The following is a 14,634-nucleotide window of genomic DNA, read 5'->3' as shown; positions in this document are numbered from 1 at the left end:
TTTCTTCTTGGAGTTTTGTCCTTTTCTTAGCTTCTATTTGTAATATTTCTCTATTAAAATACTCAAAGCACTCTGTACCTTTCTTATGGCATTTGTCTCATTCCTAACTCCTGGAACTCGATATAATTTCTGAGTAATCAGTAATCTCCTTGAGGACCCCCTTTAGCATAATGCCTTGTTGAGACAAATTATTATCATTATCATTATTATTTTTCTACAAAGGGAGCATTAGACAAAGAATCCTTCTTTGGGCTGATAAGTCTAAAGAGTTAACACTAAGTAAGAACATAAAAACAACATCAACTCCTTTACCTTTATAACCAATATACCAATGATCTCAAACTAAGAGTTTCCATTGGGTTAATTGGCCGAGAAACTTTTTCATAGTATTTTAGGGGTAGAAAAAGATAGCTGAAGAGACAAAATATGCATACTTTTCTTAGAGGTTGCATTTGAAAACATCGTTGCTGTTCTGATTAATGGTAAAGGATCCCAGCCAGGGTGGAGTGTAATGTGATTTAGATAAACTCTATGTTAGGTAATGCTCAGGAAAGAAATTTGAGCAAGTTTGGTGATGCCCAGATGGACCATAAACAGAGACAATGAGTGTTGTTACTTTTCCTGCTGACCTTTATTTAAATGAACTCTCTCATTAGAAAAGAGCTTGCTTTAGCTTATTGTTAAAACTGCTGTTTGTTCACCTGCTTTGAAAAAGGAACAGGCAAGGGCAGGCACTGAAGTAGATTAATAGTTTGCCTGCTTGGTATTGGTGCAAAGCTCCTTTCTCTCTGTCTCTTCAGGTCAATAACGAAGATATCTCTATCTTATCTATATCTATGTATCTATCTATCTATATTTTTCCCCCAGTGGGCAAGAGGATACATATATATTCAGTGGGCAAAGGGCTGATGTATGAAGTGGATGCAAAGCATAATATGGGACACAACAATATTTTAAAGAAAAGTATACTAAAATATAGAGGACTACTACAAATAAAATTGCTATTTTTCTGTAGGTGAAAACAATTGAATACAGGAAATAATAATTGAATACAGGAAATTTTATATGGCTCAGTGTTTTACAAGACACCTCAACTTATATTGAACAAAATCCTATAATGTAAGTGACACTATCCCACTTAACTAATAGAGACAAAGTTCAGGGAAGTGAAATGATTTGCCCAGGGACACACACTAGATGGAATTCAAACTCAAATCAACTTTTATTTTATTCCAAAAATCTGTCTTTTTATAAAATACAGTTCCTCTCTTTATAAAATTTGTAAATAGAAGAAAACAAAGAAAAATGATGTATAACTATGTGATAAGGAAGTAGCAAAAGGTAAAACCTGCTGAAAGAGTTCAAAGACTAGAGAGAGGTCCCTTCTAGACTGGAGGGCAAGGAATGCAAAGGGTAAAGGACAAATGGGAAAGGGATGAGAGAAGGTTATATCCAGAAAGGGCCGTTGGAGAGTTGGTAGGAGTTTGACAGGTGAAAGTGAAGGGGGAGAGAGACCTTCCCTGGCTATCTGAAATGCATGAGGCCAAGGGACACTGTTGTAACACAGGGTGAGAGAAGGGAGGTAAAGATTAGGCTGGAAATGTATCTGGACACCAGAAATTGGAGAATCTTGGTGTCCAGTCCTGGGAGGAGACTTTATTTGCTTGGTTAAGCAAGATTTGTGGAAGGGCAGTGATTAGGGAAGTTCCAAGATCAAGGTCATGCTTTGCAACTATTCATTAGGAAGACCTATGTAGAAGAAAATAGGCTGGAAGAGATTTGAGCAGTTTTTCTCAAAATTTATGTATGATAGATCTACCTAGGGTTTTTGTTAAACTTTCAGACCTTACCCCCCAAAATTCTGATTAAATATAGGCCATGCAAATTGATATTTTTGAAAAGCTCCCCAGGTAATTCTTGTACAGGTGATTTAAGGACAGCAGGTTGGATAAAACCAGACTAGGAGCAAGGAGGTTGGTTAGCAAACTATCACGATAACCAAGGTGTGAGAATAAAGGTACCTTATTTGCATAGGGAGGAATAAAAGGCACAGATGTAAAAGATATTTTGAAGGAAGAATCAATAGGACTCAGGTTGTTTAGGTCTGCAGTTAGAGGAGGATTCAAAGACAATGGTTGGTGTTAAAACCTGGACAATCAGTGGCACATGAATAGAAACATGAGGCAGAGTGGGTTCATTAGGTCTTAACATGAGTTTAGTTTTGCCAAATGAATTTTGAAATGTAAACTGGCAGTCACAGGGAAATGTCTACCAGATAGCAGGCAATTTAGGAGTTGAGTTGGGGAGCAAGGTCACAACTGGAGAGATGGTTTGGGATGTAGGGATAGACCAATAATACTTCCAATTACTGCAAGAATGTAAAAAAAATAGAAAAGGAAAAAGAGGACTCAGCAAAGAGGAAAGATAGGAATGAATTGTAAGGTGGGAGGGGACCTGGGAAGCTAAACATAATTAAAGTCAAGGGAAGAAAGGATTTCAAGAGAGAAAAAAATATTAGAAAGAGAGAGAAAGAGAGAGGGAGACAGAGAGAGAGGGAGAGGGAGACAGAGAGGAAGGTCCACAGTTTTGAATGCTGTAGAGTGATCAAGGGTCCTGGGGGCTGCGAAAAGGACAACAAATTGGGTGATAAAAGATTCTTTGAAAGAGTGAAGAGGGCAGTCACAGGAAATCACTGTGGCCTGAAATAATGCCCCAGTGCCTTAAAAATAAATGGTGAGCAAGAAAGTGGAGACAGCAAGGAGAGACCACAATTTCAAAATGTTTTTTGATGAAAGGTAACTCTAGTCATGTTCCATAACCTCACCACTTTATCCAGTTACTCAAGCCAGAAATCTAAGGTTATCCTTGACACCTCCTTCTTCAGCCATATCCTCTGAAACTTAGCCCGTCACCAACTCTCTGATATGACTGCCTACACACGTCTCCTTCTGTCCACTTTTCTCCCATCTTGCTGCCACCTGGTCCAAGCTACCGTCATCTGGTTTACTACTATAAACTTTCAACTGGCTTCTCTGTGCCCACTCTTGCTCTTCTCATTTTTGATCATCACATCGTGGCAGAGATACCTTTGCAAAGCACATATATCTAGTCAGCCCCCTGCTTAACATCTTGGATGCCTTTCCACTGCTCTTAGAATAAAGAGCAAACCCTTAACATGACCTGTAAGGTCCCAACTAGCCAGGGTCTTTATGCCTCTCCAGCCTTATCTTTAAACACATGGTGCTTGATTCCTGCCCTGCAGCCACACTGGCCATCTATTAGTACCCATCTACTCTCTCCATCAGGCTTCCTTTTTATCTGTTTACTAATTTTTTAATTTACTGATTTTTCACTAGAGTGTATGTAAGCTCCACGAAGGCCAGAAATTCTCTCTCTCTCTCTCTCTCTCTCTCTCTCTCTCTCTCTCTCACTCACACACACACACACACACACACACACACACACACACACACACACGGCACTTGGTAAATGTCAAATAAGTGAAGGGCCCATGCTTTTTCTCTGCCTAGCAAGCTTCTCTTCTAATCCCCACTGCTTTCATACTTGCTCTTTTTTTTCACTTTTATGCTTCTTCATTAAGCAACTCACTCAGTCATCACCTCCTCAGATAATCTTTCCCTGACATCCTTGATTATGCTGTCTCCAATTAAATAACCTCTTAGTGCTTATTACATTTGTAATTTTATATTGTTTTGTGTGACTCTGTGAATACTGTCTTTCTCATTCAGGACTGTCACCTCCATGGTTGGGGGGTCACTTCTGATTTGGTCCCAATACCCATCACGGTGCTTAGTCCATAGTGGATGTTCCATTAATATTTGTTAAATAAATGAATGAATACTTGAATGAATGCAGATATAAAATGAGGATTGATAAATTAAAGAGTAGGAGGATGGAAAATAGATTTTTTTTTAAAGTAATGTGGATAGCTGAACATATTCATAGGCTAAGGGGAAGAATCTTCTACTAGACAATCTGAAATCAAAATTACACACAAGGCAACTTTTCATACAGACATAAATCAGAGCCCATCTTCTATTTTCTTTATACCAAGCCTTTTTTTCAGTTTCAGTTCAGTAGACACTAAATCCACTTGTCAATGAGGAAATAGGTCTAGAAGGTTGAGAAGCAGGTCATAATAGACATTCTCTAGCCACTTTTCTCCATATCAGGGTTATTGTTGTCTTTTATATACCAGAAATATTTTCTCAAATTTGGTAACATATTATCTAGGCCTTCCTTCTCCTTTTGATATGAACTTTGTTTCCCTCTCTCTTTTCTTTTGATTCATTCCAACAGAGAATTGAGTCCTGTTCTGTTCTATTTTTATGTTTTTAAAGCAAATAGTTACCTTGAGTTGTCTACACAGAGAGCCCCACATGGCTGTTCCCAAGCACCACACAGGATCAAATAAAACCACTAGGAAGTGAAGTTAAACCAGTCATTGATCATCCTCACAGAGAAGAAGAAACTGGACCAGTCCTGTTGCAATTTTGTCTAAAGTTAGGTATTATTTTCTTCTGGATGTCAGCTTGTTGTCCCCTCCTCCACCACCAATTTCTTCATTTGGAATAAATTGCAAAATTAAAAAATATCCAAAGACAATCAAGGGTCCTAGATTTACTACAGAAATATAATCCCTTTGAGGAAATTATAGTTCAATTTGATGGAGCTACAAATTCTTCCTATGGTCAGACATTTTTAGATGCTTATACAAAACCAAACGCAAGACATTCAAAAATTATGTCATGGGCAAGATTTACCAACGGCTTCTTTCTTCTACTCATAAAGTGCCTTATGCAACATGGCCAGAATGATCCTCTGCATCTGAGGCAGAGCAAGAAAAATTCCAGATTTGCATTTGAATTGCTGCCTATGTTTTAACTTTCTAAGAGTTTCACTTTGAAAGATACTTTATTTTTGTGGATAAGAATTATGAAGTCAGTCACGTGACCTTTACCAGCTTTCCAGTAAAAACAAAAAATTTTAAAAAATAATAAAAAAGACGGTCTGACAAAACCAAACTAATTGTTTTTAAAGCCCCGAACTATTGCACAAAACACAGTGGAATCCCCCTGACACACATAGTGTTGTAAGGGCTTTATTTTGACAGAGTTCCAAATTGAATCCTCCTTTGGTAGAAGCCTACATGGATTGGTTTTGTAAATCACTTCCAATCACAAATGCCTGTGAGTGATAAGATTCTATGAATAAACAGGCAACATTGGGACTCACAAGCCCTTCTTTCCTTCCTCTTCCGTAAGACCCCTATCTACACCACAGTGCACAAAGGGGATTCAGTGGAATTAAGATTTGTGTGGTTTCTAGAACCCTAAATCTCCAGTCAAGCAGCCTGGTAAATAATGATAAGACGTTTACCTGACTTCTGTAATATGGCTTTACTTCAGGGAATAGGGTTAAGAGAGAAGTGTATATTAGTCAAAAAGTTATTTTAAAAAACATGACATATATTTAATATAATTCTATTCACCTGAGAATTATAAAAATATAGTGTCTGCTCTCAAGGAGTTTGCAATCTAGTTATCTAATCTAAAATTATACTTTAACATTTAGTTATATATTTTACTACTTGCCTAACTATTCTTTATACTCATTAAATGGATTTATTGATAGCTGAAAATGAACTCCTATGTCCAGAGTATGCTGGAGTTTTAATTTCACACTCAGGAAAATACCAAGGTGACAAGGAACCTGCATGTGGGATTCATCTGACATTTTCCCCATTTAGTACAAATGCTGGCAAACTTAAACCAAAGCCCTCCTGTTTAGTAATATAAGCATCTTCTCTTCCTTTGCTAAGAAGTCAGCAGGCCTGACATTTTGACAGCTGATTTATTCCCTTCCCTCCCCCTGAGCTGAAATTCTCACCTGGGCTCATCTGTCACCCTGGCTTTGATGAGGAGGGGGTTCAGGCATTTGCTTTCTGAGGCTGTCAGACTTCAAGTCAGCTTCGAATGCAACACCCCACCATACTCTTTATCAAGATGGGGTAGTGACAGTGGACAGACAGTAGAGAGGAAGGGATGGGGAAAATGTCACTAATGCCCCTGAATGGGCCTAACAATAGAAAGAGAAGAGGTGAGACAACAGGTGAATGAGAAGTGAGTAAGCACATGGCAGGTCCAGGCTTCATTATTACAAGATAGTTCCATGCAGCACTCTATTTCTGAGGTCATGATTGAGTTGTCCACTTGGTCATTAACCCTCCTTAGGTCAAAGTGGACACTAAGAAATCTAGTATAGACATCATTGATTCATTTATTCAAGAAATACTTATTGAGCATTAACTACTGCCAAGATCACTACCAGGCACTGGAAATATTCCCATGACTATGACCCAGTCCTTAACCTCCAGGGACTTACAATTGCACTGGGAAGGAGGGGAGCAGATAAGTGAACCAAAGATTACAGCACAGTGTGCTAAAGACCATGGTAGAAATATGTACAGAGTATTTTGGAGCAAAAAGGAGCAATATTTTGTGAATATTTTTTAAAAAATCAAACCTTGAAAATCTGTGACATTTTTATGACAATGGCATATCTACATTTATGGAGAGAGATATCACTCTTGGTACCAGTTGCACTTAAGGGGGTGGATTTGAGAAATGACAAAATATTAAAGGAAACACCCATACAAATACAATAGTAGCACAAACCAACCTTCAGGAAGATGAAATTTGAGAAGTTGTTCAGTGCAGAATGAAGTTCAGAACTGATTAAAGTTTAGCCTATGTACGGGGCTTCCCTGGTGGCGCGGTGGTTGGGAGTCCGCCTGCCGATGCAGGGGATACGGGTTCGTGCCCCGGTCCGGGAGGATCCCACGTGCCGCGGAGCGGCTGGGCCCGTGAGCCATGGCCGCTGGGCCTGCGCGTCCGGAGCCTGTGCCCCGCAACGGGAGAGGCCACAACAGTGAGAGGCCCGCATACCACAAAAAAAAAAAAAAAAAAAAAAAAGTTTAACCTATGTAGTAGGTTAGTATTTGAGAGTTTCCCAATAGTTTAATTGGAAGTGCTGATTTCCATTGAGCAATTAAATGAAATTAAATTCCTTTGCATTAAGAAATTAGTAATAGGGCTTCCCTGGTGGCACAGTGGTTAAGAATCCACCTGCCAAAGCAGGGGATACGGGTTCGAGCCCTGGTCCGGGAAGATCCCACATGCCGGGGAGCAACTAGGTCCGTGTACCACAACTACTGAGCCTGTGCTCTAGAGCCCACATGCCACAACTACTGAAGCCCTTGTGCCTAGAGCCCATGCTCTGCAGCAAGAGAAGCCACCACAATGAGAAGCCCACGCACCGCAACGAAGAGTAGCCCCTGCTCGCCACAAATAGAGAAAGCTCGCACGCAGCAACGAAGACCCAATGCAGCCAAAAATAAATAAATTTTTTAAAAAAGAAATCAGTAATATAAATCTAGAATAATTGATGATGCTAATTGCCAATCTCATGCACGCCCTACACTAAAGTCATATTGTATGATGATGCATTCAGTTTACCAGTAATTCAGCCCATACAGCTGTAAACAGAGTGAAGACAGGAAATGTTGAAACTGGAGCCTGACAAGGCCGAGGGAAGACACTTGGTTAAGCTTCTTTTAACATGAATCTATAAAATTGGGTTTAGCATCTCAGAAAAGCAAACATTTTCTTGATTTTTCCAAATTTGCATCTTTCATTTTGGGTCTAATAAGAAATGAGCAAATGTCACACATTTCAGGAAATTCTGTTTCTAGTGCCGGCCAGATGCTCAAACACTTTGAATTCTTCTATGATGCCTTGATGCTTAAATGACTCTTAAATGATATCTACTCAATGAGGTTAGAGGCATGCAATAGCAAGAAATAAGAACTAAAGAGATACCTGAAACCAAAACTCTCAGTATCATAATATATATAATGTTTAAAGTATCATTTTAGATAATAATAACAGCTAAAGTGGTGATAGGTAAAATGTATTATGCACTTAATTTGTGCCAAGCACAGGGCTAACAGCTATGCATAGATTATCTCATTTAATGCTCACAACCCCGATGTGTACTATGACTATCTACATTTCTGCTGCGGAAAGGGAGGCTCCGAAACGTTTAAACAACAGGAATGAGCAGAACTAGGTTCCAAACCAAGGTCTTCATGGCTGTGAAGCTGGTGTTTCCATGCTCCATTATACGCATCCTAGAGACTGAGATTTTCTTAATAAGTAAATTAGCATTCATTTAAGTAATTTCACTGGAGTTTGAGTCTACTTTTCCTTTAGGGAAGGAATACATGAGGCACCCACATTGTTCATAGAGGAAAGAAAAATCTTTTCTTCAGATCCTCCCTTTTAAAAAATTTCCCTAATCAATAGCAATCTTTAGTCACTAAATATATTAAAGATAGTTAATCTGATATTCTATTTGTCAGGAGTCTCTATGGCTGAAGGGAGAGTAAATTTCAATAGCTTACTAGTTCTTTGAACTTGAGCAATTTTAATGATCAAATTCTCTACACTTTAATTTTCTTACCTGTTCAATGGAAAGTATATTTACTACTCTGGCACACTGTAAAGATTAAATGACAATGAGAACGCTATTGCTTTTTAAGCATCTCTTTTGTGCCCAGTACTCTAATGGGGCACTGGCATACATTGTCACATTTAATCTTTAACCCAAAGAAGTAGGTATTATTATCACCCATTACCAGTGAGGAAACTGAGACTTGTTTAGATTAAAACTTGCCCATGGTCACACAGCCATGAAATGAAGAAGGTGAGTTTCAGACCAAGTCTGTCTATTCCTAAAGCCTGTGCTTGTCTATGGTGCTGTGTACTTTTCAAACTACACTACTTCTCTAGACTATAGAGCATTCTTGAAATATTGGGCATTATTATTTGTACCCAATTTGGAAAATAAGATTATTTTATTATAATTTAATTATTTGAAAACATGTACCTTATGAATGGTAGAGAGGTCACTGTTAACTAGACCATGAGACTGGTTAAAATCGTGCTGATTTTGAGAGAAAGAAATGAATGTAAGTGAATAGTACAGTTGTTGATTAGTATTGATTGATTCCTATTGCCACATAGGCTACTGGGGCTTGTAGGCTTAGAAAGGCATATTGATTCCACCCGTACCTTTCAACCTAGCTTTGCCATCTCTTCCCCCATCACCAGAGAAGAGCAGAGAAAATACAGGACACGTCTATGTCTGTAGTCATTTGTATAGATCTGTGAAGATGCCTTTTTGAAATAGAAGTCGTCTTTTGGATGAGATCAAATGGAGGCAAATTGAATTTTTATTTGCTTTGACATAGATTGGGATCAGTGATGTGATTTTTTTCCTTCCCATGTAGGGAGGAGAAATAAAATCATCTTGATAAATCTCCTTGATTTGGAAAAATCAACAGGATGTTATGACACAGAGATTAGACCTTGAGGCTGAAAAACTTCTGGTTGGAGCCTAATGCTACTAATGGTTCTAATGGGGGAAAACCTTCAATTCCTACATTCAACAATTTATTCATTCATTTGACGATTGGTGCTATGGATATGTCAGGGAACACAACAAGGTCCATGCTCTCACAGAGTTTACATTCTAGTAGGAGAGAGACAGGCAATAAGAACTCAACATACAATATGTTGATGGATAATTTGGTATGCTATAAAGAAAAAGAAAGCAGGGACTGGGAATAGGAAGTGTGCAAGGGGATGATTTGAAACAAGGTTTTCAGGGAAGTCTTCTCTGATAAAGTGGCATTTGGCAGAGACCTGAAGAAAGTGAGAAACTGAGTCATGTGTCTGTGGAGGGGAAGAATTGTCCAGGCATCAGGCACAGAAAAGTCAAAGGCTCTGGGGTTTGAGAGTGCGTGGCATGTTTGAGGAACAGCCAGGAGGTCAGTGTGGCTGACGTGAAGCGCTAAAGGGAGAGTTGGGGCAGAGGGGCCAGAGAGGAACCCAGCTGCAGATCATGCATAGTCTGTAGGTGATTGTAAGGGTCTGCCTTTTATCTGTGGTTAGATGGGAAGATATTGGAGGTTTTAGAGCAAAAGATATTATGACACAAGTTCAATTTTGAAATAACCACTGGTATCGGGTACAGAGTAGAATGTATTCTGTGGGAATAATAATTTGCAGTGGGAATAATAAGTAGTTGAATTCTACATACAGTTTGAAGGTAGAGGCAATGGAATTTTCTGTGATGTGGGAAGGGAAGAGAGGATTCATCTAGGACTCCAAGCAAGTAGAAGAATGGAGTTTCTACTTATATATGTGGGGGAAATATGGGAGGAGGACATTCAGAAATTTGATTTTGAACATGTTAAGTGTGAGATGCTTATAAGGCATTTAAGTGGAAAAGTTTTGTAAGTAACTGAATATGTAAGTATGGAGGTTAGGGGAAAAGTCCAGGTTAGGAATTAGAATTTGTGAGCTGTTTATAGATAGTTTCTAAGGCCTTGAGACACATTTAGGGAGTAAGTATATAGATAAAGAAGAGATTTATGATTGAGCCATGGAGCAGTCCAGCATTTAAAGATTTAGGAGAAAATGAGGAGCCAGCAAAGGATATTAAAAAACACTCTATCTGTAGAATCACACACACACACACACACACACACACACACACACACACACACACACACAATCTCTTTTTCTAAGAAATCTAAGTTAAGAGTTGAAGTCAGTCTCTGCGAAAGGATGATGCTGAGTTTTTTGTGATGTACCAAGAAACCCAAGGAGAAAGGGTCTCTGATAGGAAATGGAACCTCTCCCCAGTCTTTCATAGACCAAAAAATTGCTTTGGAAATTGGGGTGAAGACATAGTGTATTATATAATGTATGATAATGGGAAAAGTTGGCAACATGGTTGAAAAAGGAAACATAGATAAAATTTGATGATGTTAATCTTGTGACTATTAATATAATATCTGCTTTTTGAAAAAAAATTAGCAACCCTAAAAAATTTAGCAACAAACAAATAAAAAGAATAAAATACATTAATAATACCACACTGAGATAACTACTGCCAACATTTTGGTGCATTTTTTTCTAGTTTTTTTTCATACACACATATATATTTAAATTAAGATTATATGATATGTACATTATTATAGTCTGAATAGCAGGAATATTTTTGGAAGATTTAATTTTCCATATTTTGGTGAGAGGAGAGAGGTAATCAAGGAGAAGTTTGTGTTAGTTTGAGAAATGTCTGGTTTGATATCTACCAATAAAGTAGAATGATGACTGGGTGTGTATATGAGAGACACAGAGAACAAGAATGATTCTGGTCTTGATGATTTGTGTCTTGGTGACTGATATGATGGCTGTGCTACCTGTGGGGACTGAGAAAACAAGACTGACCAAAGCTTTGCTTATTTTTTTATGTTAGGGTAGATTCCAGACCTGCTTTCGGTATAACTGGAGCATTGTTGGTTTTTTTTTTTTTACTAGATGTAGCAGAAACTAAAAGGAAAGGATATTTGGAAATGTTTTGGTTGGTATCTATTTATGTAAACAGGTAATGAAATTAATTTGTGACACAAAGCAGGTTGCTTTGACTAAAGTACTTGGTTTGGCTTTCCCCACCAAAGGAAGAAAAGAATTACCATATTTCCCCTATATTTTTCATGCTGTGGGGGTCCACTATAGACAAATACACCACCAAAATATACGGAGACTTTTCCCATAAATCTGTAAAAACCGTGAAAAGTAATTTTAGTTTATCAGTAAAATGTTAGGGGCGTGACCACAGCAAAATAATTTCTTCTGTTGACAACTATGATGTCATGGATTGCCTCTAAAATAAATGCTTGATGTGATTAGATTCAGAAGATATTGGTAAAACCAGAGACAGTGAAAGTCCTTTTCAAATGAATGAAATTAATGAAAACAATAGAAACAACATTCAGTTGTAAACTTCTGACAGCAGTAACTGTATGTGTGTTTCTGTTTATGTATTATGAGCTCTCTTTTTCTATATATGAGTTCTTGACTGGTGAGCACAGTTGGCTAGAGAATGGGACTTTACAAGGTCAAGGTCACACATTCCACTAGCCACATAGAAGCAGAAAACGATGTCATGCCCATCAGTTGCATTAAAAATTCTATACGGTCGTTTCATGGACATGTACTCTTGGTCACGTAAAGACTAGTCAAGAGAGTTTGAATGGTTCAGTAGCAATCATCCCACTATTAAGATAAATAGACACACAACTTTAAGCATAGATGCCACCCGCTACAGGGAAATGATTTCAACTTTGTACGTTTGTGAATGGCAGTATATACACAGACGCTCACAAATGTGCACACTCAACTGCATCATAGAAGAGAATAAGCCCCACTCAGCCTTGGTTCTAGTATTTAGCTGAAAACATACTATAATTGTCTTTCACTTTTATTTCTACTTAATACTCCATTAATAAAGAAGTTTTAGATATATTGAAGAATATTACATTCTTTTATAAATATACAATTATTCTATGTATCTTTGCCATTTGTTATAACCAAATCAGTGCATCAGAACATAGTTTTTCAAAATCTAAAATAACGTTTACATCTTAGAGTTTGTGAAGTCTGTTAGGGAAATAACACAACAGCACTGAGAAATTCACTCACTATGTTTCTGCCACTTCACACTGAGGGTCACATGCAATGACGAATACTGAAACTTGCACCACAGATCAAGTTGGAGAAACATTGGTTTCTGATCACTGCATTTTTGCTTAAAAAAAATCTCAGCTTATGGTTTTCTGACATTTCCTTTTCTGATTGAGCTATACCGATAAAGTATAATAATAAAGTACAAAGCAGTGTAAGTTCCCTGCATATCCAGTCATTATCCACTGGACTGTGAAGCCAACTGCCCCTCTCATCTTTCAAGGAGAATTGTGCTTTTATCCTGTTCATTTAGAAAAGAAAAAGAAAAAAAAAGCTAAAACGTCAGTCCGTAACCTCTAACGAATCACCATTTCCATCTGCAGCCCGGGCAATTGTTTAAAAGCAAGAGCAGGAATAGAGAGAAAGCCCCTTCTTTAGGGCAAAACTCTTGCTCTGCTTTAGCAAAACCATTCATACAAACAGTGTGGATCAGCCTTTCCATATGCAAAATGGACGAAGGTACCCAATTTTCTTTTATAATAGATTAAATCCAAAGTAGTTCTTTATCAGGGAAATCCATTGTAATCTTCCAATTTCCCTTTTAAAAATTAGGCTATGGCTAATAAATAAATAAACAAAACATTTATCTAACAGGTTTCAAGTCTTTAGGACACAGCTTCATCTTTATTTTTCTCGGACCTTTATGCCTTCCACCCAGCAAAGTCTTCACTCAACCCTACCAACAGCCCAGCTGGCCACATAGATAAGAAGGAAACTGTTTTCTCCACGACCTCTAAGCATTCTACTCCAAGGGAAAAGCAACGTGGAATGCACACTCAGCAGGCTACGCGAGTCTGGAGCCAGTTTGTCCTCGAGGCATTGCTGCCATAAAACATAATAGTATCCACTGTGTTTTGCTTTAAGCAGATCCGTCTCCCACTCCCCCTTCTCCCCTTCCTGCTTCTCACTCCGCACCTGGCTGCAATTCACGACCCACACGACACAGAGCAAACAAAAAGCACGAAACAGCAACAGATTCCTTTGTTTTACATGCAAATCCTACCTCTGGTAGTTGTCACATCTTCCTCAAAAGCCACGCTTAATTTTTAATGACAGCGATCCAGTGCAGTCCTCCAAATAGCCACCAGTAATCATCATTACCTCTTGTGCCTAAAGCCTTTCTGGACCATTAATGTCACAACCCTTGCTAACTCATAGCTTTAATACTCCCTGCTCAAAATGTCTGAAAGAGTTTGGAAGGACAATAGGAGTGACAGGCTCGCTAGACAGCCATGCTTGAAATTAGTTATCTGAAGCTCTGTTAAAGCTGCTTCTTACTGTTTTTAAAGCGTGCAGGAGGTAGGATTTATTAGCCTATGATAGGCATGCTGTTTCTGTTTTTATTAAATACTGTAATAGGCTGTCTGTTAGCAATGCTGTGATAGGTCCAGCATCACTTCCCCACTGCTTTCGAATTCTCATATTAAAAAGGGAGAGAGGGCTCAGACTTCCTTACAGTAAGACTGAGACCAACACCCCCCTGCCTATTGGATCAGATTTCCAAATTCTTTTTAGCTATAAGAGAGAGAATTCCTTTTTCAAATAGGTATTTTTACATGGAAAGTGAAGTTGAGAATAAACATTCTAGGATTCCCCAAACAATTCTCACTCCCAGCAAGGGAACCCTTCCCTTCCCAGTTACAAAAATAAGCATTCTCTAGAGTTAGGTAAGAGGATCAATCCCCATAGGAAATGTTCTCATCATTCCTGAGGTAGGATTCAGGGCATGCATTTACATAAAATCTCAAATTAGGTATCAAATGGACTGAACGGATCAATGAGCGCATTTATTGTTTCATACTGATTTACAGAGCTTTGTGTTCTAGTTTGAAGCAATCATATGCCCTGTACTACTGTCCAAGTGGAAAGAATGAATGCTGGGTGGAAGGGATGGGGAAGTGTACACTACCTTGATCCACTTTGGACAGTCATAATCATGGGAGGTGGAAGAAGGATT

General features: G+C 38.4%; 1 protein-coding gene across 1 annotated transcript in view; it reads right to left on the bottom strand.

The window, feature by feature from the left end:
- The window catches only part of KCNMB2 (potassium calcium-activated channel subfamily M regulatory beta subunit 2), a 247,316-nt gene extending 233,311 nt beyond the window's left edge, over positions 1 to 14,005 (bottom strand). The window contains exon 1 of the mRNA XM_067034051.1: positions 13,681 to 14,005. The gene's annotated coding sequence lies outside the window, so the exon portion shown is untranslated. The remainder of the gene's footprint in view (positions 1 to 13,680) is intronic.
- Between the last annotated feature and the right edge of the window lie 629 nt (positions 14,006 to 14,634).

Source organism: Kogia breviceps, chromosome 5 (genome assembly GCF_026419965.1).
Source record: "Kogia breviceps isolate mKogBre1 chromosome 5, mKogBre1 haplotype 1, whole genome shotgun sequence".
Lineage (NCBI taxonomy): Eukaryota > Metazoa > Chordata > Mammalia > Artiodactyla > Physeteridae > Kogia > Kogia breviceps.
This window is presented reverse-complemented; position numbering and strand designations above follow the sequence as displayed.